Genomic DNA, 24,199 nt, shown 5'->3' with positions numbered 1-24,199 from the left:
AGAAGAACATGACATATTTCTCAATTTTTGTTTAGAATTATTGTTTCTTTTCCCTGGTTTGAATTGGGCGGGCTGATCTAGAAAAAGGTGATGCCAAAACAGTGCATCTTTAATGAGTATGCTAAGGTACAGCTATAGTTATATAGCTATGTTAATATAATAATAATAATAATAATAATAATAATAATAATAACTTTATTTATATAGCACCTTTTAAAAACAAGGTTTACAAAGTGCTTTGACAGACCAGCCAGCAAGACAGTGCATAAGAAACAAAATGAAATAACAAGTGACAATCAAATAAACAAACAAAATAAATAAATAAATAAATAAATAAAATAAATAAAATAAATAAAATAAATAAAATAAATAAAATAAATAAAATAAATAAAAATAAATAAAATAAATAAAATAATGAAATAAATAAAATCAAGTGATAATGGTAAAATATAGTAAACAAATATAAGATAAAATACCAAGACCAAATGAAAATGAACCAATAAAACGACGACATCACATAAAAGCCAATCTATAAAAATGTGTTTTAAGAAGTGATTTAAAAGAGATTACTGATTCTGAAGCCTTATCTCCTCCGGCAGGTCATTCCAAAGCCGAGGGGCCCTTATGGCAAAAGCACGGTCGCCTTTGGTTTTCAGTTTCGACTTTGGAACAACCAGAAGGGCCCCACCTGAGGATCTAAGGCTGCGAGCTGGCTCATACGGGGTCAACATTTCTCCTAAGTATGTCGGGGCCAGACCCAGACGTGCTTTAAAAGTGATCAGCAAAATCTTAAAATCAATTCTAAAACGAACAGGGAGCCAGTGAAGAGAAGCCAGGATTGGGGTGATGTGATGTCGTCTGTTACAACCAGTAAGAAGCCTCGCTGCGGAGTTCTGAACCAGTTGGAGGCGAGAGAGTGACTTGTGGTTAATGCCAGAGAGGAGGGAGTTACAGTAGTCCAGTCTTGAAAACACAAATGCATGTATGATTTTTTTCCAGGTCTGGGAGAGTGAGGATAGGTTTTATTTTGGAGGAAACAGGACTGGACTACTTTTGTGATGTGGGGTCTGAAAGTGAAGTCGGAATCAAATAGAACTCCTAAGTTCCTTGCCGTGGATTTTATATTTAAAGACAGAGGATCAAGTGCATTTACAATAGGAGTGGTGGGGTTTGGGGGACTAAATAAAATGGTCTCAGATTTCGAATTATTTAGTTGAAGAAAGTTTTGAGCCATCCAACAGTTGATATCCTTAAGACAGTCCATAATAGCAGCTAAGCTTCTTGGGTCGTCGGGTTTCAGTGGAAGGTATATCTGTGTGTCGTCTGCGTAGCAATGAAAAGAGACATTATGACGTTTGATGATTTGACCTAGGGGGAGCATGTATATGGAAAATAAAATTGGACCTAAAATAGAACCTTGCGGAACACCACAGGTAATGTTAGAAGTAGAAAATGAGTAATTACCTATGGTGACCGAGTGGGTTCTGTCAGTGAGGTAAGAATAAAACCAACTAAGTGCAGAGTCCTTGATGCCAACCCAGTTCTTAAGACGGTTGATTAAAAAGGCATGGTCTACCGTGTCAAAGGCTGCACTTAGGTCCAAAAGGATTAAAATCGAGCTCTCCCCCCTGTCAGCTGCTAAAAGGAGGTCATTGGACACCTTGAGGAGGGCCGTTTCTGTACTGTGTAAAGCTCTAAAACCTGACTGAAACTTTGCTTCAATCAGAGAACTACAGTCTCCCTGCGACAACCAGGTCTCTGTGATGATAAAAAAGTCTAAATTATTGAAATGAATAAAATCCAGAGCTAAGAACGACTTATTATTTAGGGATCTGATATTTAAAAGACCAAAATTGACAGGCTTGTGATCATGAACATGAGGTAGCAAAGGTTGCAGGGGGACTTGAATGATGTTCTTGTAGTTAGCACCTGAGGGTTGTGCCTTCGAACGTGCTGCAGAGTGTCTTTCACAGGAGATGATGGTGGTAATGAGAGCCTCCATCCTGTTGGCAGTAGCTGCGATGAGGGACCTGTTAGGGGAGCTCTTATGTGATTACGTGTGCTGCGGTTGTGACGAAGAGGAAGAGGAAGACGGGTGGATCCGTTTGCCGGATGTTGGTGTGGAATGTTAGCAGTCACGACTGCTGAACCGTATGCTGCAGATTGGCCGAAAGCATGTGGCTGCCCCTCTTGTTGGGATGGATCCCGTCTCTTTTAAACATGGAGGCATGATCCCAGAACAGGTTAAAATTGTCAATAAAACTCATGCTGTGGATACTGCAGGTGGATTGTAGCCAGGTATGGAGACTGAGGAGTCTGCTAAAGCGCTCTGGTCCATGAGCGCTTTAGCAGACAATACCCAGTATATTGGGTATTGTCCACTAAAAACAGATTTACATCATACCTGTCACTAAATAAGATAAATAAATAAAAATGTACGTTGTTTCAAGGAATATATTGTAAGTATACTCACATATTGGGAAAACATTTAACACTTCATATGCTTTAAGTAGAGCACACTTTAGATATAAAAAAGAGTATATATTTGGAATGTTTTTCAGGGCTTCAATAAAACTTTTACGACTGTAGATGTGCAGCGCAGGTTGGTATAATCAGCGAGGACGACATCAAAGCAAAACACATAATCAGAACCAACCCAGAGTTTTGTGTAATCATTTTCATTGTTATTTCATGCAGCATCCCAAACAGGCAACCCAAAACTGTTTTTCTGGTCAGCGGTGTGTAAAGAGTGTCTGTGTTTCCGTTTATGATTTTTGGGGACCAAAACATTAAGAAACACTATTTGTGATGTAAATCATATTCCTCCTGGGGAAGTTTCTCATTGCAGACCTCACATCTGTGAAATTCCTCTCTCCACTATCAGCCATGAATGCATAAGATACGCCTCTGAATATTTAACAGGGCTTCTGAACACCTATTTTTATCAGCTGGGCTCAATAATTCAAAGCACACTTCTCCTGTTCTCATCTGCAGCACCTTGTTTGTGTGTGTGTGTGTGTGTGTGTGTGTGTGTGTGTGTGTGTGTGTGTTTGTTTGTCATCGTGCTGCACATGTATGTTGGTCTTGATGTGTGTGTGTGTGTGTGTGTGTGTGTGTGTGTGTGTGTTGATGTGAGAGAGAGGAACACAGAGAGAGAAGCTGAAAAAGGAAACACATGTTTTTCATCTGTCACTCTAGTAATGTGTCTGCCCTGCCCTCAGCTATCAAAGACGGCCAGCCGAGGAAAATGATTCATTTTTAGCGTGGACCGGCTCGTCCTGTCAAACTCTCTGGGGGAGAAAAGGACTCTGTGATCTTCGGAATATTTGCAACAACAACTGAGATGAGAGGGAATAAAGCTTAAAGCAAACTGCCAACTTCCACCACGGCGCCGAAGTCCGGCCCCGATTCCCCATGTCACGTGTTCTCCCTCTAGTTTTAAATCTCTTCATGAAAAGATCTGTTTCTGAATAATAAAGCCCTAATCAAGCTCTGACATAGCTAAACAGCCAGCACTTGACCTACAATCACGCAGCCGAGAGAGCAATCAAAGACCTTGCTCCTCTTTTTTTTTTACATTCAAACTACAGGTTTGATGGGATGTGTAGTCTATCAGCGCCTCCTTCACAGTGTTGCCACGAAGAAGATTTAAATGGATTTAATCAGCTGCATTTATGACAGCCCCGAGTCCACTGAAGAGAACCTGATGCCAGGATGAGAGACTTCCTAGCAGGGCCGGGGGCTTTGTTATTTGGCAGGGTAATAACTTCTCTTATGAGAGATCAGAAATATACCTGCTGCTCTTGTTCCTGATTATGACCATCAGTGGAGTCTTTGGAAATAGGTATGAAACTGCTGTGAGTAAAAGAAAATCCGGTTAGGTCCAAGTAACAAATATCAACCCTGTCTCCTGGAAACGATATTCATGTACTACTTATTTCCAATAACAAATGCGTTATGAAAGAAACATAATGCTGTCCGGTTTACGTTTTCTATCAACTTAATGAGGAAACGATCATTAACAACAGTTACAAAATGTGGATGCAGTGGTGTGTTTGTCTCTACAATGTCCACTCTTGCAATGCAATAACTGCTCTTCACAACAAAATATGACATTTTTTAGTTATACTTCTGTTTAGTCATTCACATACGACAGCGTATAAGAGCCATTGTAGGTAAAAAAATAAATAAATAATCAAATAACTCTGAATTTAAAAGATTTAAGTTTTTAAAATCATTAGAAAAAAAATTAAGATGTTTTCTGAGAAAATAACAAAAATGTTTTTGAATATTCTCTGACATTATAAATTGTTTTAGAAATGTATTGAAATTTATTGAAAAAGATTAAAGTCACAAATTCATGAAAAATTAGAATTAACGCCTTGCGTTATGCCTGCGTCAACCAGTCGTGTTACATCCATGTCTGACCAAAATGTCATCACTTAATTCTCATCATTTTTATCTTATTAGATATATGTGTGAAATTGTCATAATTAGCATATTGCATATTGTTTCCTTTCATAAAGAAATTATGAAAACCAAAAAGCAATATATTGAAGTAATACATAGACATATCCTCCTCCTTATGCAATATCATTGTAGTTTTGTAGATTCATCTTACATTTATTGTTCTCCTCATGCTTGGATTCTGGGGAGCCCCCTCAAAGAGCAGTCTCTTTTTTTTTCTGACAACTCTAACTGTAAACCATTTGCTATAAATAGTCAATTCCCTGACTTCTCTGTGACTGAAGTGCACGCTTCTACATGTGTCTGCTCCTGAAAATCTACATGCTTGTATTCACAGCTGTTATTCTGCATTTGTGTATGTTGGTCATGCATGTTTGCCTGCATTATGTGTAACAGTAAAGACACAGTATGTAGGTTTATGTGCAATGATGTGCGTCACGCGTGAATTTGCATGGTGAATGTATGGACTCCTGTAATTGCATTTAACTGTGTACCTGTGCATGTGTGTGTCAATTTAAAAGAATGTGTGTGTGTCAGTGTACGATATGGAGACAGATGGCTAACCTCCACGCCCATGTTTCAGCACCACTTATGCCGGCGTACTGCGTCGCTCGCTGCGTGTGTGTTCTGTTGTAATGTGTGTGTGTGTGTGTGTGTGTGTGTGTGTGTGTGTGTGTGTGTGTGTGTGTGTGTGTGTGCCACAGGCGACGTGTTAACGCTCCACAGTGACCGGGATAGGTGCTGCGGCCCCTGATGGCATCAGAGAGAAGCCAGCGGACGAGAGAGGCTCACGTGGGAACACCCCAGAAAACACACACACAAGAGAAGAGGGGACACTTAAAAATACTTAATAGGGATTCACAGTCTGACTCACTGCTCCGTTCACTGCCTCATCAAAGACACCCTGATCCCCCTGAAGGTGCCTTGTGCTGCATTCTGGGGGTGTATATGAAAAGTGCATTTACTTGTAATTAATTATGCCTTACAATGTCAGGGATGTTTGATCAGCATTACGTTGACAGGAAAGCAGTCAGCAACAAAGAGATGGATGGTTGACATAAGTGTATTTCTTTTTTAGGTATGTGATATTGTATGAAATTTGTACTCCGTCAGATGGTGCCTGGTGTCAGTGAGAGACTTCTAATGGATCCCCGTTTAAATCATAATCACTTGTGTTTTATAGCAGAGCTTCTGTTTAGGTTAGAACCTCTGTGTGTGTGTGTGTGTGTGTGTGTGTGTGTGTGTGTGTGTGTGTGTGTGTGTGGGTGTGTGTGTGTGTGTGTGTGTGTGTGTGTAAAGAGAATCAGCACACACACTGTGGCACATGGACAGCTCGTTACATAACAAGAGATAGGGAGGTTGGCAGAGCAAAGCAGACAGAGCATCTTGTCAACGGGGGGTGACAATGAGGTTTTGGAGTTTGGAGGCAGTGCTAGTCATTGAGCAGACGTGTTCTGAGCACAGTTCACTCGTGCTTGCTTTCTACAATGCTCATCCAGCCTCATCTGCCACAAAAATAAAGGTACACTGATTGACCTCGTGGTGGCACAAGGTCAGAATCAAAGGTGAGCGTCAGACCCAGCACTGCACTTTTCTATAAACTGCCTCAAAAAGGACTCAATGAACCGTGACAGAATGAACACGAGGGATAGAGGGTTTCAGTTCTACTACTGCAAGATCTACTCTCTGGCTGTTCAGATAACGCTCGTTGCTAGAACAGATTCTTGAGGAATTTCCTTGAAAACTTTTTCAAGGAATTGAAAAATGATCTGGAATCAAGGCCAAAAAAAGGAAACAAGGCTGAAGTTCAAGGACATCGGGAGAATAACGAGACCAAGGCCTGTTAAATGCTTCTTGCAGCAAGCTCCACAACACGCCCGCATCCTCAACCCTCCACTATTATGTAACTCAAACATCGGCAATTGCAAAATGTGTGCAACTTTTTGTTGCTGATTGGCTAGTTCAGTCTGTTGGACCCTAGATACAATCACTGCTCATTACACCACAGTTGGGTAACCCATTCTGAACACAGTTTTATCTATAAAGATGAGAAAAAACAAGGAAGCAATAGAAAAGCAACACGTGCTGCACAACATACAGCCAATGTAAAAGTGGGAACAACGAGCACATGCAGTGCAGAGAGAAGCGGCAACTTAGGCCAGTGCGAACACATTAATTGTTGCAGACAAACATATACTCATATACTATATATATATATATATATATATATATATATATATATATATATATATATATACTATGTATAAGACGTGAACATAGTCATCGTAACGTCATCCATTGGTCGTTATGAAGCCTTGAGTTTGGCGATTTCGATAAACTCATGTTTACAATGTTTACTGAGGTAATAAATCAAGAGCGAAGTAGAGTAATTTTCTCATAGACTTCTATACAACCAGAGGAGTCTCCCCCTGATGGACAGTAGAGAGAATGCAAGTTTTAAGACACTTCGCATTGGCTTCAATCGTTAGAACTGTAGGTTGCTGCCTGCTAATAACATTTTCTAAGTTTGTGCTCGTAAAACCGGATTGTGTTTCAGTCTGGACGAGTGTAAACCGAGACTTTTAAAAACGATGATGCAGACACCCACATGCACTTCCTGATTCGTCACGCCCCCTATCACATGACCCTTTTCTGGAAGAAGAAAACAATGACAGCCTTGGCTGCCAGCGGTTACTTCAACATGGATAGTGAATTACAGGCGTTGCTTAACTTGTTGTCTGAGCTAGCTTTGTTTGTTTTTATATAATGCTACTACTGCCCACATGTGCAGGAGACAAGCTATTATTTGAGTGATTGGCAACAACAATTCCTGAGCCTAGATCAAATTCCTAGAGTACACCACCTTGTCATGTACACTTTCACACTCGTTTAGTGTTTCAGGAAATCAAGCCCCTAATGATTTACTGCATGCAGAATGCACATTAGAGTTTTGCCGCATTAATCACTAACAGGGTGATCTGCACAAGCTGGACACAGACGTCCCTGTAGCTGATAAAACCCCAAGGTAGAGCCTGACATATACAGACATTTAAATGGACATGAACCCACAGAGAGAGGAACATACTGACACGGTCTCACATGTCTAAATGCTAATGCAGGAGGAGGCTGGGGAGGTGGAAGGAGTTGAATTAAGAAAATCGACAGCACATGGAACATTTGAGCGTAGAACTATTCCTGTGGCTGACAGAACGATCTTTAGGCTCAGTACACACATACAGTAGACTGCTGCAGCATGCGTCTGTGTCTCCTAACAGATACAACAGCATTGATAGATGTTATTTGAGCCTGTATTTACATGTGTGGGTATTACTGTGAGAGATGAGTGTACAGAAGTGCACACACGTGCGTTTCTCTCGCCGGTTAGGATGGATGGAGACGTGATGGTTCACTGAACGATGCCTCCTCCTCCTCCAGCTCCATCCTCCCTCTTCTGCCATCCAGTCATTCATCATTCTTTCCCCAACACCCCCCCTTTCAAAAGCTGCATTTATGTAAGAGATAGCGTCAAGCCTGAACACTAAAAACTAAATGGAGTGCAGTGGATCCACATTATGGCCTCTGCTATGTAAGGACTTCACAGGGTAACACTGCTCAATTGGAATTGATGGAGTTGCAAAGACATAAGGTTATGATTTATGTAAAAAAGAGAGATAAGAACTTTTATTGATCCCCAATTTCATGTGTAACAGCAGCTCAAGAGTGGAAAGTAGAAAAAGTGATATACAAAATGAAAGATAAAAACCAGACAAAATACAAATAAAATAGCACAACGTAGCTAAATACACCTTTCACTTATACTAATATGTCCATGATGGATAATTGTACCATTAATTTATAATACACTCATGGTTTGTAGCATATTGCACAGAATACAAGCTGGGCAGACTGCCTTGTGCTCAAAAAATGGTCTCCTAAACATGACAACAAAACTGCTTTTGTCAATACGTTTCAGGGGAAATATATTGACTCCTGGTTTGTTCTTGACCTATCTCTAATACGTTTCTGATCATAGTCTGCAGGAGAGACAGCACACGGGGGAGGTTGAGGTGGACGGATGGGTCAAACAAACATAGGACTTTCACCCAGGAGACCCGTGTGAAACGAAAAGTCAACACTGGCTCATTTTACCGTTACGTAAAATGTAAATGTTATTTACGTGACTTCAGTTACAAAACTAACATTCTTTTTATGAGCCAACCCATGATCTTTAATGATCTTTACCTTACCAAGGAGTTCTTAGCGTTTTTATTTCACAATTCACAACACCGTATAGAGTACACTAGACCAGTGGTTCTCAACCTTTTTTCAGTGATGTACCCCCTGTGAAATATTTTTTCAGCCAAGTACCCCCTAACCAGCGCAAAGCATTTTTGGTTGAAAAAAAGATGTAATACACAGCGCTCTGATTTATTAAACTGTCAACACTGAAGATTGAACATTGAACATTGAACATTGTTGCATTGAACTGAGTGCTTTTGCAATTACATTTTAGTGAGAAACTTGTGCTTGTGCTTCACTGAGAATCTTTGTCAGTCTTGGTGGCAGGGAGGCAACTGCTGTGATCAAGCTCTTCTCCAGGCTCAGTCTGTTTCTCTGCTTTGTTTTGATCACAGTCATTGCAGAGAAGGAGGCCTCACATAAATATGTGGAGGCAAAGGGTAGTAGCTGCTCCAAAGCTTTCTGTCCCAGGTCAGGGTGCTCCTGCTTCACACACACACCCAAAACTGTGTGAGTGTGGATGTGGCAAACTTCATCTGGAGGCCACGGTCAGATGACACTTCCAGGAGTTTTTCCTGATAAGTGAAAGGTAGCTTGCTTCCGTTTGCTTCGGACAAGAGAAATGGGTTTCTCACCCAATCCAGCTGTGCAGATTTCTCCTCCATGTCAGGAAAGTAGGAATGAAAATCTTGAATCAAGTTGGTCAAATGTCCCACTATGACCGACTTGACTGGAGCTCTGTCCACATCCTCACTAGAGAGAAAATCATCCACCTGAGGAAAGCAGGTGAAATCCCCCTGTGCAGAGGCCCTTCTCCACAGCTCTGCTTTCTTCAGGAAGCCACCCACCTTGTCATACAGGTTTAAGACGCTGGTGTCCTTTCCCTGCAGAGACATATTCAGTTCATTCAGTTTGCTGAATATATCTGCCAGATAGCACAGCTTTGCAAGCCAGTCTGTGTCCTGGAACAAGGTGGCATGGGGAGATCTGTGCTCTATCAGAAAGGTGTGCACTTCAGATCGTAATTCCAACAGCCGGTTGAGTATTCTCCCTCGAGAGAGCCAGCGCACTTCTGTGTGCAGCAGCAGTTGTGTGTGTTCAGCTCCCATGTTTTCACAGAGGCGGCGAAACAGGCGTGCGTTACGTGGCCTTGACTTTATGAAGTTGATCACTTTGATGCTGTCGTTCAAAACGTCATGTAACACAGGGCTCATTTTCTTGGACGCCAATGCTTCCCTGTGTATGACACAGTGAGTCCACTTCACGTCGGGGTTTTCTTTTTTTTAATGCGCACGTCATCGATGCTGCTGCGTCCGTGCAGATGCTGCTGCAGGATTTCCAGCTCATGCTGTTTTCACAGAAGAAGGTGTTGACAACATCAAAAATGTCCTCTCCTGTTGTTTTCCCCTCCAAAGCTTTGCAGAATAGTATGTGCTCATAAATGTCGTCAAAGTCATTTTGTTGTTTTTCCGGCTCTGGTTTGGCCTTCTTCGGCACTTGTCCCTCCATGTTTTCAGCAGCATTTCTGCTACGCTTCAACCACGACTCCATTGTTAAGTTTTGAAGGCGGCAGTGATTGACAGGTGATGGCAGGTGGCGTGTGCCAGGTTGGGCCAAACCATCCTGGTATCGGGGAGACTCGGGGTTTTTAGGATAATGAAATTGAATAGCCTACTGAATGTAACATTCAGTTTATGAACTTACACTTATATTTTATTGAATATTTATTAAATAACTATTTTTAAAGGATTTTTGAATGGATGCTAATTTTAAATATATTTAAAAAAAATCTCACGTACCCCCTGGACTGCCCCATTTGAGAACCACTGCACTAGACTGTATGAATTAATGTAATTCAATTATTAAGTGCCATGACAGAGTGTAGCTGCTATTGTTTTCAACTTGTGAGTCTGTGTGTCCGTCATCAAAGCTAAATGTGGTCCTGGAGACACCGACTGTAGCAGGAACTACCACAGTAGAGGTTTTCAGAACTTTATTACCAGGTGTTTATTAAATGTCTGTCTGTCTGTGGACCTATTTTGTCACAGCGCTAGCTTCACAACCATGAAAGAAGCAGTCATCACACTTTAAATGTTGGGATCAAAATGAAGGCTGGGTTTGAAACAAGAGCGCTGGAAGTAATGGGATAGAAAGTGGGGAAGTGGCCCCTGGTCCCATCGCTTCGATCCCATTTTGGCTGGTGTGATCCCATCTCAAGATGATCTCTAGTTATTATTACTTATTGTAACAAAACTTTCATTAAATAAATGGGGAAAATAAATTCATACACATTACATACACAGCATCATAAAGGGCTAAGTACATCGAATACATATCCAACACCTGTGACATAAATTAAGCGCCCACATAGATTACAGCAGATGTTAAATTGAATGAAGCCAGCTGTTATAAACACGTGCAGTAATAAGTTGGCCGTGCTGTGAGGTTGGAGCTGTAATGAAGTAATGAATAGGAGTGATAAGTGACATTGAGTTCCAGCATTCACTGCAGTGTTTCCCAAAGGGCTTATCTTATTAAAATAAGATTTGACCTTATCAGTGGTAGCTATATGAGAGCCTACCACTTGCTTTGGCACCGTTTGTCTTGATATCCCAGGAGCCAATGATTAATAGAAGGCGAGATAGGGGGCTTCCTCATAATCATCCCTCTTTTACTTAATATATCCTGATAAACTAAATGACCTTAAGCACTGAATTATTTAATCCCAACACATGTGGCGCAAAAATTACAACACGTACGTCTTCAAGATCTCGGACAAAAGACATGGCTATACATATTAGGTCACATCATATGCATACAATATAAATGTCCCTATGCATTATTGGTGTTTATAATGGTTGAATGGTAGTAATAATAGTAGCAGTTCATAGTTACAGAACACAGGCTGAGCCAGGCACTTTGTGTCTTGCTTAAATTCAGCCATAAAGGTGTATGTTTGTATTCATATTCAGATCATAGAGGAAGGATGTTTCCCTCCAAAACAGTAAATTGTTTCTGAAAGTTGTAGTCCGATTTTTTTAATTTTACAACCCGGGCGTTTATATTTGATGAGCAGTATGACGACCAAAAGTTGGTAAAATCCCAACAGATACTCACAAGCTGTTTCTTACTTCCATAACAGCAGTTATGAACTGTGTAACTTTTCGGTTCATTCTCAATGAAATGCTTTAAAGTCATAATCAAAATTCAACCATTTACGTTGCCCTTAACCCAAGAGATCTAATTGTTACAAAGCAGACTGAACCGACATAGACAGCTTCTTAGGGTGCACACAGAAAAGAACATATTCTCTAACTGACCCCTTAAACCTCTCTGACCCCAATAAAAACAAAATGATGCACACAAACTCTTTTCAAACTCACAAACACCTTATTGAGCAAAAATTTGTTTTATTGATTTGACAAACAATTTCTGATGTATTCTCAGATTTGTGTTGTGCCACGCTCATCTTTTGCATTTGTTTAGTGAGACCAAGGATTCAGAACTTCATAAGGGAGACGCAGTTTCTTGTATCTGTGTTATGTGGGTTTCACTGCTGCCCCGCCCCTTTTAGGAGATCAGCAGCAGGTCCTGAGTCCATTAACTCCAATGGGAGAAGTGAACGTGAACACAGATTATGACCGATTCTTTGGCCCTATACTCACCAAATTCATATTGGACCTATTTTTCTTCCAAACATTCTAATACTGAATGGCATATCCTTAATAAGATATCAACTAAATTTTGATAACTTTTGATGAACTTGGTCTGATAATGATCCACAAACAGAGGACTTTTCAAAAAATTAAAAATGGTGGAAATCTAGTAGGTATTAGAAGTGGCTTTTTAAAGTCTAGTCTTACGAACATTCAAAGTGCTTTGACATTAGATGTCATTCACCCATTCATACACCGAAGGCAAAGCCTACGGGAACAATTCGGGGTTAAGTGTCTTGCCCAAGAACACATCGACATGGACTAGCGGAGCCGGGGATCAAACCGCCAATCTTCTAATTTAATACGTTTTATTACGGAGCCAGAATTGCAAGTATTTTATGTCTCAGTCCAGCTCACAGGAATTTAAGCCGCTGCTGTAGACAGCACGTAACAACAAACCAACACAAACTCAACAGGGTTGGGTTGATTAGGGTTGAACCTATTCTATGGCTGTTTGATGGAATGGTGCAGCCACTAAAAACATGGACTCCAGTGTAAGCATCGTATAGTTTGGAGGCAGAGGACGCGTTTAAGACATTACATGACATTAGGAATCATCATCAACAGTTGACAGACTGTTCATTACTACTAATAGGCTATCTCTATTTGACCTCAGTGATAATCATAATGCCTTCTGATTGGTTGCAGGGCAGCCTCTCTACTACGGCCTTTTCATTGCATCTTCTTGAATTAAGTTTTCTCTTTTTTTCTTAACACAGCAGAAGCTTCTGTAGTTTTTTTTCATATACCAAGACTAATAACCATATCTGATGTTAGAGAGTCTTTTTTTATTTTATCTTGTGTCGATTTATTCTTGCTCCAAAGCTAATTGTCTGCTCTGGAACGGAGAGTCGTTTTTCCTTTTGGACAACCACGGGAGACTAGAGGATAATTTGCAATCATCTCTTTTGTTTTATACTCCCTTAACCAATAAATCAAAAAATAATTATGCAAATTAAATTAAGTGCAGTTTGTTATTGTCCTCATCTTTCATAGCAGGCATGATGAATGCTCTAAATTACAATAAATACTGCCTTTATGGAAACAGAAGTGCAGAGGTTTGTGGTGAATCCTTTAATGGAAGATAGACAAAATTCAGCCATTTTGAAAGTCATTGCTACATAATTAGTTTAATTACATAACTACGCATGTCTGGCCTAAACACATGCTGTTTATGTGAGTGAGTGATATATTTTCCTCTCTGATTGATCAAACCTTTTAAGTTAATTTGCCTACACAGGAAAAGGGCCGACAGTCAATTCTGATTGTCTAGATCTGCATTTAAAGCTATAACTCAACCTTGCCACGCCTGGAGAATATTTCAATTACCTCATGTGACAGATGTATGAGAGGATAAACCGTGTACCAGTGCCATGGTGTAACGTGTGTAGGGGAAATCAGCCTCCATGCAGGAAAACACAAGCCTATGGCAGTAAGTATTCTCCATTTACACTCAAACAACACAGACAGTCATACACACAGCTTAATCCTCCAGGACAACCTGTTCTGGTGAATTTGCAGCTCTATTTATTTCAGTGTAGCTGGCTGAGGACCAGGCTTCCAGGGCTACCAGGGCGGGCACACGGCCACGCTAACCCCAGGGACGGGAGATGCTGGCCGGGACACAGAACGAGACCAGTGCGGTCCATATGTCAGTGCCAGCTCCCGACTCAGATCAAACACAAGCACAGATATACACGTTAACCGATACAGATGTACATAATAAGAACACATGCACATATAAACCTGTTCAAAGACCAATGCTCATCAAATGTAAAGGGACAGAGGTCTTATGTCACCAATGGTACATAACCAATGCTATTCGTGCTTATTGAAAAAGGGGAAAAAAACCTGTTCTATCAATGTTTGTTGGCGCCGTCCCCTCATAGAACTACCCGGAGCCTTCCTCGTAGCACTTATTGCATTCGTATTAGTTGTTGCACTTACTGTATTCGTATCAGTGATCATATTGTACCACAGTGAATTCCATATTTCGTCTCTCACAATATACATCATCAATACGGCCGTTAGCTTAGTTCGCTAGCTAGCTAATTAACTTAGTTGTGTTGCACCCACAAATTTATGATGAAATGCAACTTTCTTGACTTGAAAATGATATTGTAAATTGACAAACATCATATGTGTTATTCATGGCACAATTCAAACGGGATCAAAATTATGTTTGTCGCTTTTTTACTGGCAAATTCAGATCCCACTATCAGCGATTGAGCAGACTGATTTGAGCCGGCTGTTCAGCTGCTGATAGACATGGAGGTTGACAATAGAGTTGTGTCAGTACAAAGAGATGCAGTATTGATTTCACTGTGAGGTCTCACACGTCCTGTTTATCCCTCATGATATGTTTGTTTGCGTTGCAGTATGTTGTAATGTAAACAAGTATCAAATGTGTGTGTGTGTACATGCGAGACGGAGAGGTCTAACAAGGCTCTCTGTGTGTGCGTGTGATGATTTCTATAACTTTTCACACAGATCCTGATGGATAACGGAGCATTGGTGACATGATCCAGAGTATCGTGAGTTTCCTCATTAGTGTTACATTGCTGCGGTCTCATGTGCCGGACCCACAGAAACCCCCTTCATGTCTTAATTAGCCCTCTTTGAGGTTTTTGGTAAGTAAAAATTTCACCAGTTAGTGAAGATAAAACTCCATCTGTAATACGGCAATCAATAACAACAGAAAATTTCTTTCATCTCAACTTGTTGTGGCTGTGAGAGCCTTGAAGTAGAGCTCTGAACACAGTGTGCGGCTACGCTAATGATTATGGATGGAGTGTGATAGCAGGGGAAAAGCATAGAGAAGCCTACAGCAAAGGCATGAGTTATTGAAGAAACTAAACAGAGATGAGACCGAGATGATTGTCTTTGCAGCACAGAAAGAAACACAGTTAGAGGCTTGTCTCTCACCTTGACTCCCTGTCTCTCATAACTAAGAATTGAACCAGAAAGCTTGGCGTTACCCTGCACTCAGATTATAATAATAATAATAATAATAATATTGACATCGTCAGCCTTCTCCCACCCAAAGAATATTGCAAAGGTTGGAGGAATAATGTCCAAAGATGACCTAGTAAGGCTTTTTCAGGCTTTTATTTCCATTTGATTGGATTTCTGCAATGGTCTGTTCAAAAAAAGCTCTTAAGCAACTCCAGCTGATTTAGAAAGCTGCTGTAAAGGTCCGGACGAAGATCAGGAAATACAACCCCATTACACCTTTTCTAGAATCCCTACACTGGCTACCAGTACCTCAGGGAACTGATTTCAAAATCTTGCTGCCTGTCTACAAATAAACGTGTGGCTCTAGACCCAAATAAGTCTCTGATATTGGCCTGTGCCAGGTGAACCTTCAACATGTTCTAACCCCCAACTCGGTACTCTGGGTAGTCCAGCTCATGGTCTCAGTATATGTGTGAATCTCAGTGAATTCAAACAAAACCACATAGTTTATGTAAAAATATAGTAAATGTAAACAACGTAACAAAAGTATGGAAAACACGTAACACTCATCACTAACGTTACCTCACCATAACTCAACAACACTTTGGGACATGAACACCGGTCTCTGACATCGGCCTTTGGGTTGAAAGTCCTTTTCTTTGACCCGTTTTCTGGTCTTTATACTACGTCATCACACTCACGGAGCATCTTCTCAAGGGTCTAATAATGACACCAATGTTTTTACATGGTTACTTTTAGGCAGCAACATCCGGTTCTGCCGAGTAAAGCCGGTGCTGAAGTGTCTTAAACCTGCATTCTCTCTAATGTCCATCTGGTTGTATAGAAGTCTATGAGAAAAATGACTCTACTTCTCTCTTGATTTATTCCCTCAGTAAACATGGTAAACATGAGTTTATGGTCTCAATCTCTAGTTTCAAGTCTTCTTCAATACAGCATGATGTTCATTTAGTAAATTATGGTCCATTTAAGTCAAATAGACCATAAAGCAGGGTATGCTTTAGGGCGGGGCTTACTGTGATTGACAGGTCACTGCCGCTACCAGAGGTGCTTACGCCGTCTCTATGTAACTCCTCTGCATTCCAAATATCATAACATCCGTTCATTGGCAGCAAGAAGAACGACATGGCGACGATAAATTGCCGAACTCGTCTTCAAAGCGTCAGTCCACAAACCAATGGGTGAAGTCACGATGACTACGTCCACTTCTTATATACAGTCTATGGTAGCTACAAGAACGCCTGGCGCGTCTCTAACGGTAGTCTTGTGAGTGGGTATCAGATACTGACGCCAACCATCAGTATTTGACAAACTGGGAATGTGAACGGGCTGGAACCTTCTAGGGTCCTCAGGACATCTTGCCTACTGGCTGTATCAAAAGTTAGAACAAAACATGCTGTAGCAGCGTTCTGTTATCATGCAGCACAGACCTGGAATAGCCTCACACATGACATAAGACAAACCCAAACCTAAAGCTTAAACCTTTCTATCTTACATGGCCTACTGTACCCTTTAAAGGCTAGCAAATTGGATCATAAAAACTGACACATGAATGCAAGGGGAAATAAAGACAAAGGACTATCTGATCTATTTGTGAATATATTGAAGCAAAAGTTAGGAAATTGAACCAGTTAATATGTGAGCCAGCAAGTCGGGAGAGGCAACAACTAGAACAGGACAGGCAGTTTGGGAGCCAGCGAGCAAAGCGACGAGTGAGTCACTGACAACAAGCTGTGGAAGTTGACTCCTCATGTCGACCTGAACAGCATCACCCCGCTGCAGGTCTTCACATGCTGAGTTCAAACTGGACCCTTCCAGCTGTGTAATCCAGCTGTCAGCACTGCTCTAGCTTTGTGTTAGAAAATGTTAAAACTTGTCGCTTTACCTGCAGGGAAACATACAGGATGAGATATCAACACACAGCGGCGTTGACAGTGTTAATTATTTATAATTTCCTCTGCGGGTAAACAATGTCATAAAAGTGTGTTCAATGTGTGTGTGTCTGTGTGAGTTCCATCCAGTGAAATACACCCCTGTTTCTATCTTGTCAAAGGCAATCTACTGATGATAAAAAAGAAAACAAGAAGGAGCGAATGAATGAAGGAGAGGAAAATAAAATGTGAAACAGTGAGAGTGACAGAAAAATTGATAGATAGGATGTAGAGAATGAGATTGAGATGGTCGGAGAGAATGAGAGAAAGTCCAATAAAATGACTGAGAGGTGGGCTACTTTCTTCTGCGGAGAGCAGAAGTGGCTGTAGCTGACTGCACAGCAGAGAATAATGATACGGCACTAAAGTAGCTGCAGCATCAGTGCAGAGTTACATAAGACTCTATCACAGATCTTTCCATTCAGGCCAAAGGCTCAGGAAAAAAAAGCACATTCATATTCCTGATGCCACTGAGCAGTGAAACTCCAACTTGGAAAAAGATTTCATTTAAAAATCGTAATAAATAATTTAAAACAGAAATGCGGTGTCACATTTGTCATCTATAAGTAATTTGGCTGAAGGGAATAAAAGGCGATAAAAGGAAACTAAATGAGGGAGGTCTGTTTTCACTTCCACAACTGCACACAACTGGTGATGAGCGTTGGCAAAAGTTTGTTTCCTGTTCTCATCAGGTTCATTTTTGAGTTTGACATTGCAGCAAGATCTGCTGCTGTAGTTTGAATAATCGAATTTATTTACTGTTCAAATTGTGACACTTGGTCACTCTGGATGGAGTTGTAAAAAACTCTTTTAAAGCTGCATTAAGAGATTTTAATTTGGTTTGGTATTTTGCCACTAGGGGCATTGGAACACATCGTCCACTTGATAGTAGAGACGCACCGATGGACTGATTGGCCGTGACCGGTGACAAGCTATCAGCTGACGTTATTGGAGATTGCATAGAATTGTATGTTTACATTTTATGTAAAAATGAGTTTTTGACGAAGGTAAATTATAATGCTATCGTGAATTGTTTTGTAGAGTTTAGTTTTTGGAAAAAGAAACTTGAATAAATAGTTTTAGGAAGATGTTTTTGATTTACTAAAAAATAGACATTAGAGACTTCCTAACACTAGCTCCAAGCAACTTATAATATATCATTAAAACCACAAAATTCAAGATGTTTTTAATCAATAAAAATGCAATCTTTTAGTTCCTAATCATTTTAATTGTTTGTTTCTTTTCAAATAACCGCAACTGCAATAGATGACTACAAAAAAGTAAAAGAAAAACATTTAAAATTTTTGAGGGTCTACATTGACTTTCAGACGGTTTTAAATGTTTTTTCTGGGCAGTGGTGAAAAAAAGCCTGGATATTAGTGCAGTTTTAAATGCATCTACACTACTCAAATGCATTCAAAGTAAAACAGGTCTTTCAGATGTTATTTCTCCTAACTCAGCTTCTACTGAACCTGTGCACTGCTGAAATATGCCAAGCCAACAGCACCCAAAGTAAGGAAAAAATTCTGCATATTCACTTCCTTTTTTCCCCAGAGGATGTCAGGGGATTCTTCTGACTTGTAAATGAGCTGCCACCTGCCAAGTGAAGCTGGAACTTAAAGCAGCAGCAGCTTTGCAGTCAACCAGAGCGCAGGAGGTCTGTTGTGGTGCTTAAGATAAATGCTACAACAGTAGCATAATGAAGGAAAAACATGACACAGAGTCATTTCCAATTTCATTTCTGCAGGAATAAAAGAGCAGTTTGTATTGAAGTGGGTATTATGTTAAACATGCTTTGTGTTGTGATAAGAAAATACCCGTTGGGATGTCGGCGTACGTATGAGAGGAACACTCAAGGTTTGAGATCACTTGAAAGAGTCAACAAAATCTGGTTGTGTTCTGTTACCATGATGGCATTCCCCACAAAAACCCAGACCAGAGCAAACCTTTAGCTCGAAGGGCGACTCAGTCCCCTGTTAAATCCATTTTTTTTAAACAACAAGTTCCACCTTAACTGCGTGAAACGGCCATAACAATAACAACCTTAGAACAACCCTCCCCATCTTCCATTTTAGCCTTAAAATCTCATTAATATTTCAACTTTTTCACTACTGAGCTGTCAGTTATTGTTCTCTTTTCCTTGTAAACAAGATCACAATATTTAATGGAATCTAACATTTAAGGAAATATGTATACAGGCATTCTTTCTAAAAGTTTGCTGAGAAGATTGATTTCTGTCTCATGTCTGTGTGTTATGTACAAGACTGGAGTCAAGAGGCAATTAGCTTAGCTTAGCATAAAGGCTGAAAGCAGTAGGAAAATTAAAGCTCTCTCAAAAATGAAAAAATACTGCAAACAAACAACATTAACACGCCTTGTCGCGTTTATTTAATCAGTACCAAAAATTTATTTGAAAATGACGGAGTTATGTCCTGAAACAAGTTTATAACCAAAAAGCACTGGGTGCAATGACTTCCTGGACAAGGACCTTTATTAAAACCTGTGCTCGTCAACCGTTTCTGACACTTTGCATTTCCCGGAAACGCTAAATAGAATTATTATAAATTAGCTTGGAGGATGTTAATGGTCATTGTTTGTCATGAAATTGTTCAGAATTGACAAATTGTTATTCTTAGATTTCACAAAAACATGTTACTCTTTGAGCTTAAGAGGTGCTGGTGGCCATATTTTTGGAGTTTCTCTTTGCTTCCACTCTTTATGCTAAGCTAGGATAATTGCATCCTTGTTCTAGCTCCATACTTAATGCACAGACATGTGAGAGGCCTCTATCTTCTCATCTAACTCTGTATTCATGTTGATTACGCAGCAGTTAGTGTTAATGATACTCAACAACTTTTATTCCGATAATGTTCTATTGTCTTTTTATGTTTCTACTGTTCTGATGGATAACTTGCCAAAGAAAGACAATGCTGTTGATAGCAGCAATTCATTTTGGCATGACAGTATTTGTTTGGCATTGAAACCATCAATAAACTTCAGATTTTGATATCTGTCACTCAGAATCAAAGATAAAGGGCTTCTATCTACATCTGCTTGCCACAAGCATGATTACATTCACAGCAGAAGAGTAAGATTTACCACTTTTTAATTGTCAAAGGCTAAAAAGATATGAATGCAATTCAGCCTCAACATTGGTTTTGGAACAGCCAACAGCTAAAATGCAAATTAGTCCTGAAATGTCTTACTTGAGCATCACAGATTGATGAAACATAGCAGTTAGAAGCATCTAGTGATGATTTATTTTCTTATGTTCATATATATGTAAAAGGTGAAGCACCTTCTTTAAAGAGGCATGGTGTATGCAGAAATGTTTCACCAACGCAAGTTACGTCTGCTTGGAGCGAGTTGTTTCATTAGCCGGAAGACTCCTGTCAAGTTTTATACCCAAAAAAGCACATTTTTAGTTCCTCCCTCAAGCTTTTGTGTAGGCAGCCGTCATGTCCCTCCACTTTGCAGAGACTGGAGTGACAAAGCGTTCCTCTGTGGCATTTCGCTTTGACGCTCAGCATCAAACAAGCTGCTGAGTGGAAGAACATGCAGTTTTTTTTCTTCTACCATTGAGTGTGTGTGTGTGTGTGTGTGTCCTTCTGTCCCCTGTGCTGAAAATAAACCATCACACGGAGGGGCTTGCTCATGATTTTAATATGAGCAGCGAAGAGAAAGGACGATGGATGGTAAGGAAAAGATGCAACGCTGAATCTGTTGCAGGATGTTAACACAACTGACGCATTTCCTTTCTATGCAGTTCTAATGTTTTTCGTTACTGTCATGCTTATGTGTCATTATTATTATTATTATTATTATTATTATTATTATTATTATTATTATTATTATTATTATTATTATTATGCAACTGGAGTAAGCCTCAATGAAGAGAAAAAATGTACAGTATAAACACCACCCTCTGGTATATAGAGAGGGAAGGGGAGTTTGTTGTTGTGTGATGTAATGAACGGAGGTCACAGACGGGAGCACCGCTGGAGCGATGGAAGTCCGGCAATCAAATCTGCCACTCTGAGCTGTGGTCACTCGGTTATTTACTGCATAAACACACATGCATGGGGTAATAGATGCATGCACTCATACACACAAACAGCAGCAATGAAATAAATGGTACAGTGGCGTGCAGCCTGAGGGGCTTTTACATTCTAATGTTGATCTATTAGATCCATTAAAGAACGGCTTTTCATAAGAGAATATTTGCAGTTTTCAAAACTGCCCACGATAAAGACTTAAAGGAAGTCTATCATTTAGTCATTCATATGGCTTCTGCAGCTCATTTAGTATTTATGACTTTCTGAAAAGCAATTATTGACAAAGACGCTAAATGCCAGAAACTTGTTATGAATAAAACAACTGTATCAGCAAACAGCTATGAGGTAGGATTTGGACTGCTGACTGTTTAACAGCTACACCAAAACCATATTCATGTCAGCAAACAAATGAAACATTTCTCTTATGGTTAGAAGAACAACAGCACAAGGTCTGTGATCCCTCAGTGCCGAAAGGAAAAGGGTAAGCAAAACATTTGACACAGAGTTCAACTTTTCTGGACATAGTGTGGGCTTGCCATACCAGCCTGGAGTCAGACCAGCTCTCTATTTTAATGAAGCACACAGGAGGATTCACAGATGTATTTTGTGGTTTATATAAATAGCTCACTCCACAAAAGTATATTTGAATACACACAAAAATTGTTATTGTAAATCAAAATATTCGTGTATAACAAAACTATGGTTCACAAATGTATTTCTGATTGTCTTACTGAAAGACAATACATTACCCAGCTACAACCTGCCGTCTGGAAAGAGATACAGAAGTATCAGCTGCTGAACCACCAGACTTCAAAACAGCTTCTTTCCTCTGGCTGTGATAATTCTAATCTCACCCTCCACCCTCCATATTAAATATCGTTTTTGTGTTTTTCTTATGTAGCAAAATTGGACTACAATATGCATTTTCTTTGTGCAAGCCTGTAGTAACCATGATACAAACAGTGACAGTAAAACATTAACATACTTTGCTAAGCTCGCTTTTTTGTCAGAGGAGAACATAGATGGTAAATAGGAGATGGACGTAGTTGTTGTAACATCACCCATTGGTTTGTGGACTGTGGTTTTGAAGCCTTGAGTTCTGCATTTGACCAAAGCCTTCTTGGATTTTGGGGGTCGCCTCCTTTGTTTTTGCAACCAGTGACGAGAGTTATCATATTTGGACTTTAGAGAAGAGACGCTGTATACAGCTCTGGTAGAGACCTGTCAATCACGAGGTAGTCCCACCCTAAAGCATACCTTGCTTATGGTCTATTTGACTCTAAAGGGACCATCATTTACTAAATGAACATCATGCTGTATTGAAGAAGACTTGAAACTAGAGATTGAGACCATAAACTCATGTTTACAATGTTTACTGAGGGAATAAATCAAGAGAGAAATAGAGTCATTTTCTCATAGACTTCTATACAACCAGAGGAGTCGCCCCCTGATGGACATTAGAGAGAATGCAGGCTTAAGGCACTTCTGCATTGGCTTCACTTTTCAGAACTGGAGGTTGCCGCCTGAAGGAGAACTGATCAGCCTGTATTAGCTAATAACTATGTTTGTGTGCATTGAAAAATGTTTGTGGAGTTTTTTATATAAATCCAAAAATACATTTGTAAATTCTTCTGGGTACATTCATTAATATTGAGACTGATCTGACTCCATATTCCACTGTCTATACTAGGATTATGAAAAGAAAGCAAACCAATGTTAAATTGCATTTGGAAATTAGCGCTAATTCTGGCTACTACATTTCAGGAAAGACAATCCTGGAAGACACTGGTCATTTTCCTGAAAATAATAAATTTTGTACTTATACAATGGTAATTAAAGGGGGAATGTCCTTGAAAGAAAAGCACGGCAAATGATTTAAAAATGAGACACGGTGGAATAAATCTTTACCCCAGTCTCTTACAATGTGCTTTGAATTAGAGTGGCATTTCTAAAACGACTATTGGCTTATGACTCAGGGCACATTAGAAATTAGAAAGGCTATAAATCAAAGTTTCATGACATGAAATTTCACATTCAATTCACATTAAAGGGACGACCAGTGACGCTGTTATATCTTTCAATGTCCGGCTTCTTTTTCTTCCTCTATGGTGGTTCTAGTTGACTAAATCATAACAGCAGCAAAATGGATGATGACAATGGCAACTGACCCTCCGCTAAGTGCCGCCCCCCACTCCCACTCTGTCAAGCTGTCAGTGCTTTCATGGAGCCCACAATATGTGTTTGACAGGATGTCAAACTGATTCAGCAGTGAAAACAGGTCAAAAAGCTAAAGATAGAATCTAAAGCTACAGATAACAGACTTAAAGTAAACCATCACATTATCTGGTGATCGAGTCAGGAAACAATTAAATGAAGGAACAACACTGTTCCTTTAAATTACTGTTACAATCATTAAAAAGATAAAGCAGCATGTGTATACCTTCAGTATACCTTTCGTAGTTTCCTTAGCATAGAAGTGCTAACACTAGTTTATAATGTGGTAATATTATAAACTAGCTAATGTTAGCTTCAGAGGTTTTATCGTAGAAACGTAACGTTTTATAAACACAAATGTCCCTCTAACCTCTGGGTAACAATTTTCACTATTACACAACGGTTAACCATGAATAGCTCCAAAGTTTGGGATTACAGTTACATTAGTGTAGGGTCTAAGCAAATTTTTCTGTCAACAGCTCTCAATGTGGTAACAATGGACATTTTGTGCAGTTGGACTAAGTGAACATGAAGTATAGATATCTCCAGCCAACTTTAGTATCCTTTTGTCTGGCTACAATTACAGCAGCAGTTTCCCCAGGAG

The sequence above is a fragment of the Anoplopoma fimbria genome, chromosome 18 (genome assembly GCF_027596085.1).
Source record: "Anoplopoma fimbria isolate UVic2021 breed Golden Eagle Sablefish chromosome 18, Afim_UVic_2022, whole genome shotgun sequence".
NCBI lineage: Eukaryota > Metazoa > Chordata > Actinopteri > Perciformes > Anoplopomatidae > Anoplopoma > Anoplopoma fimbria.
The sequence above is the reverse complement of the archived record's forward strand: the minus strand, read 5'-3'. Positions refer to the sequence as shown.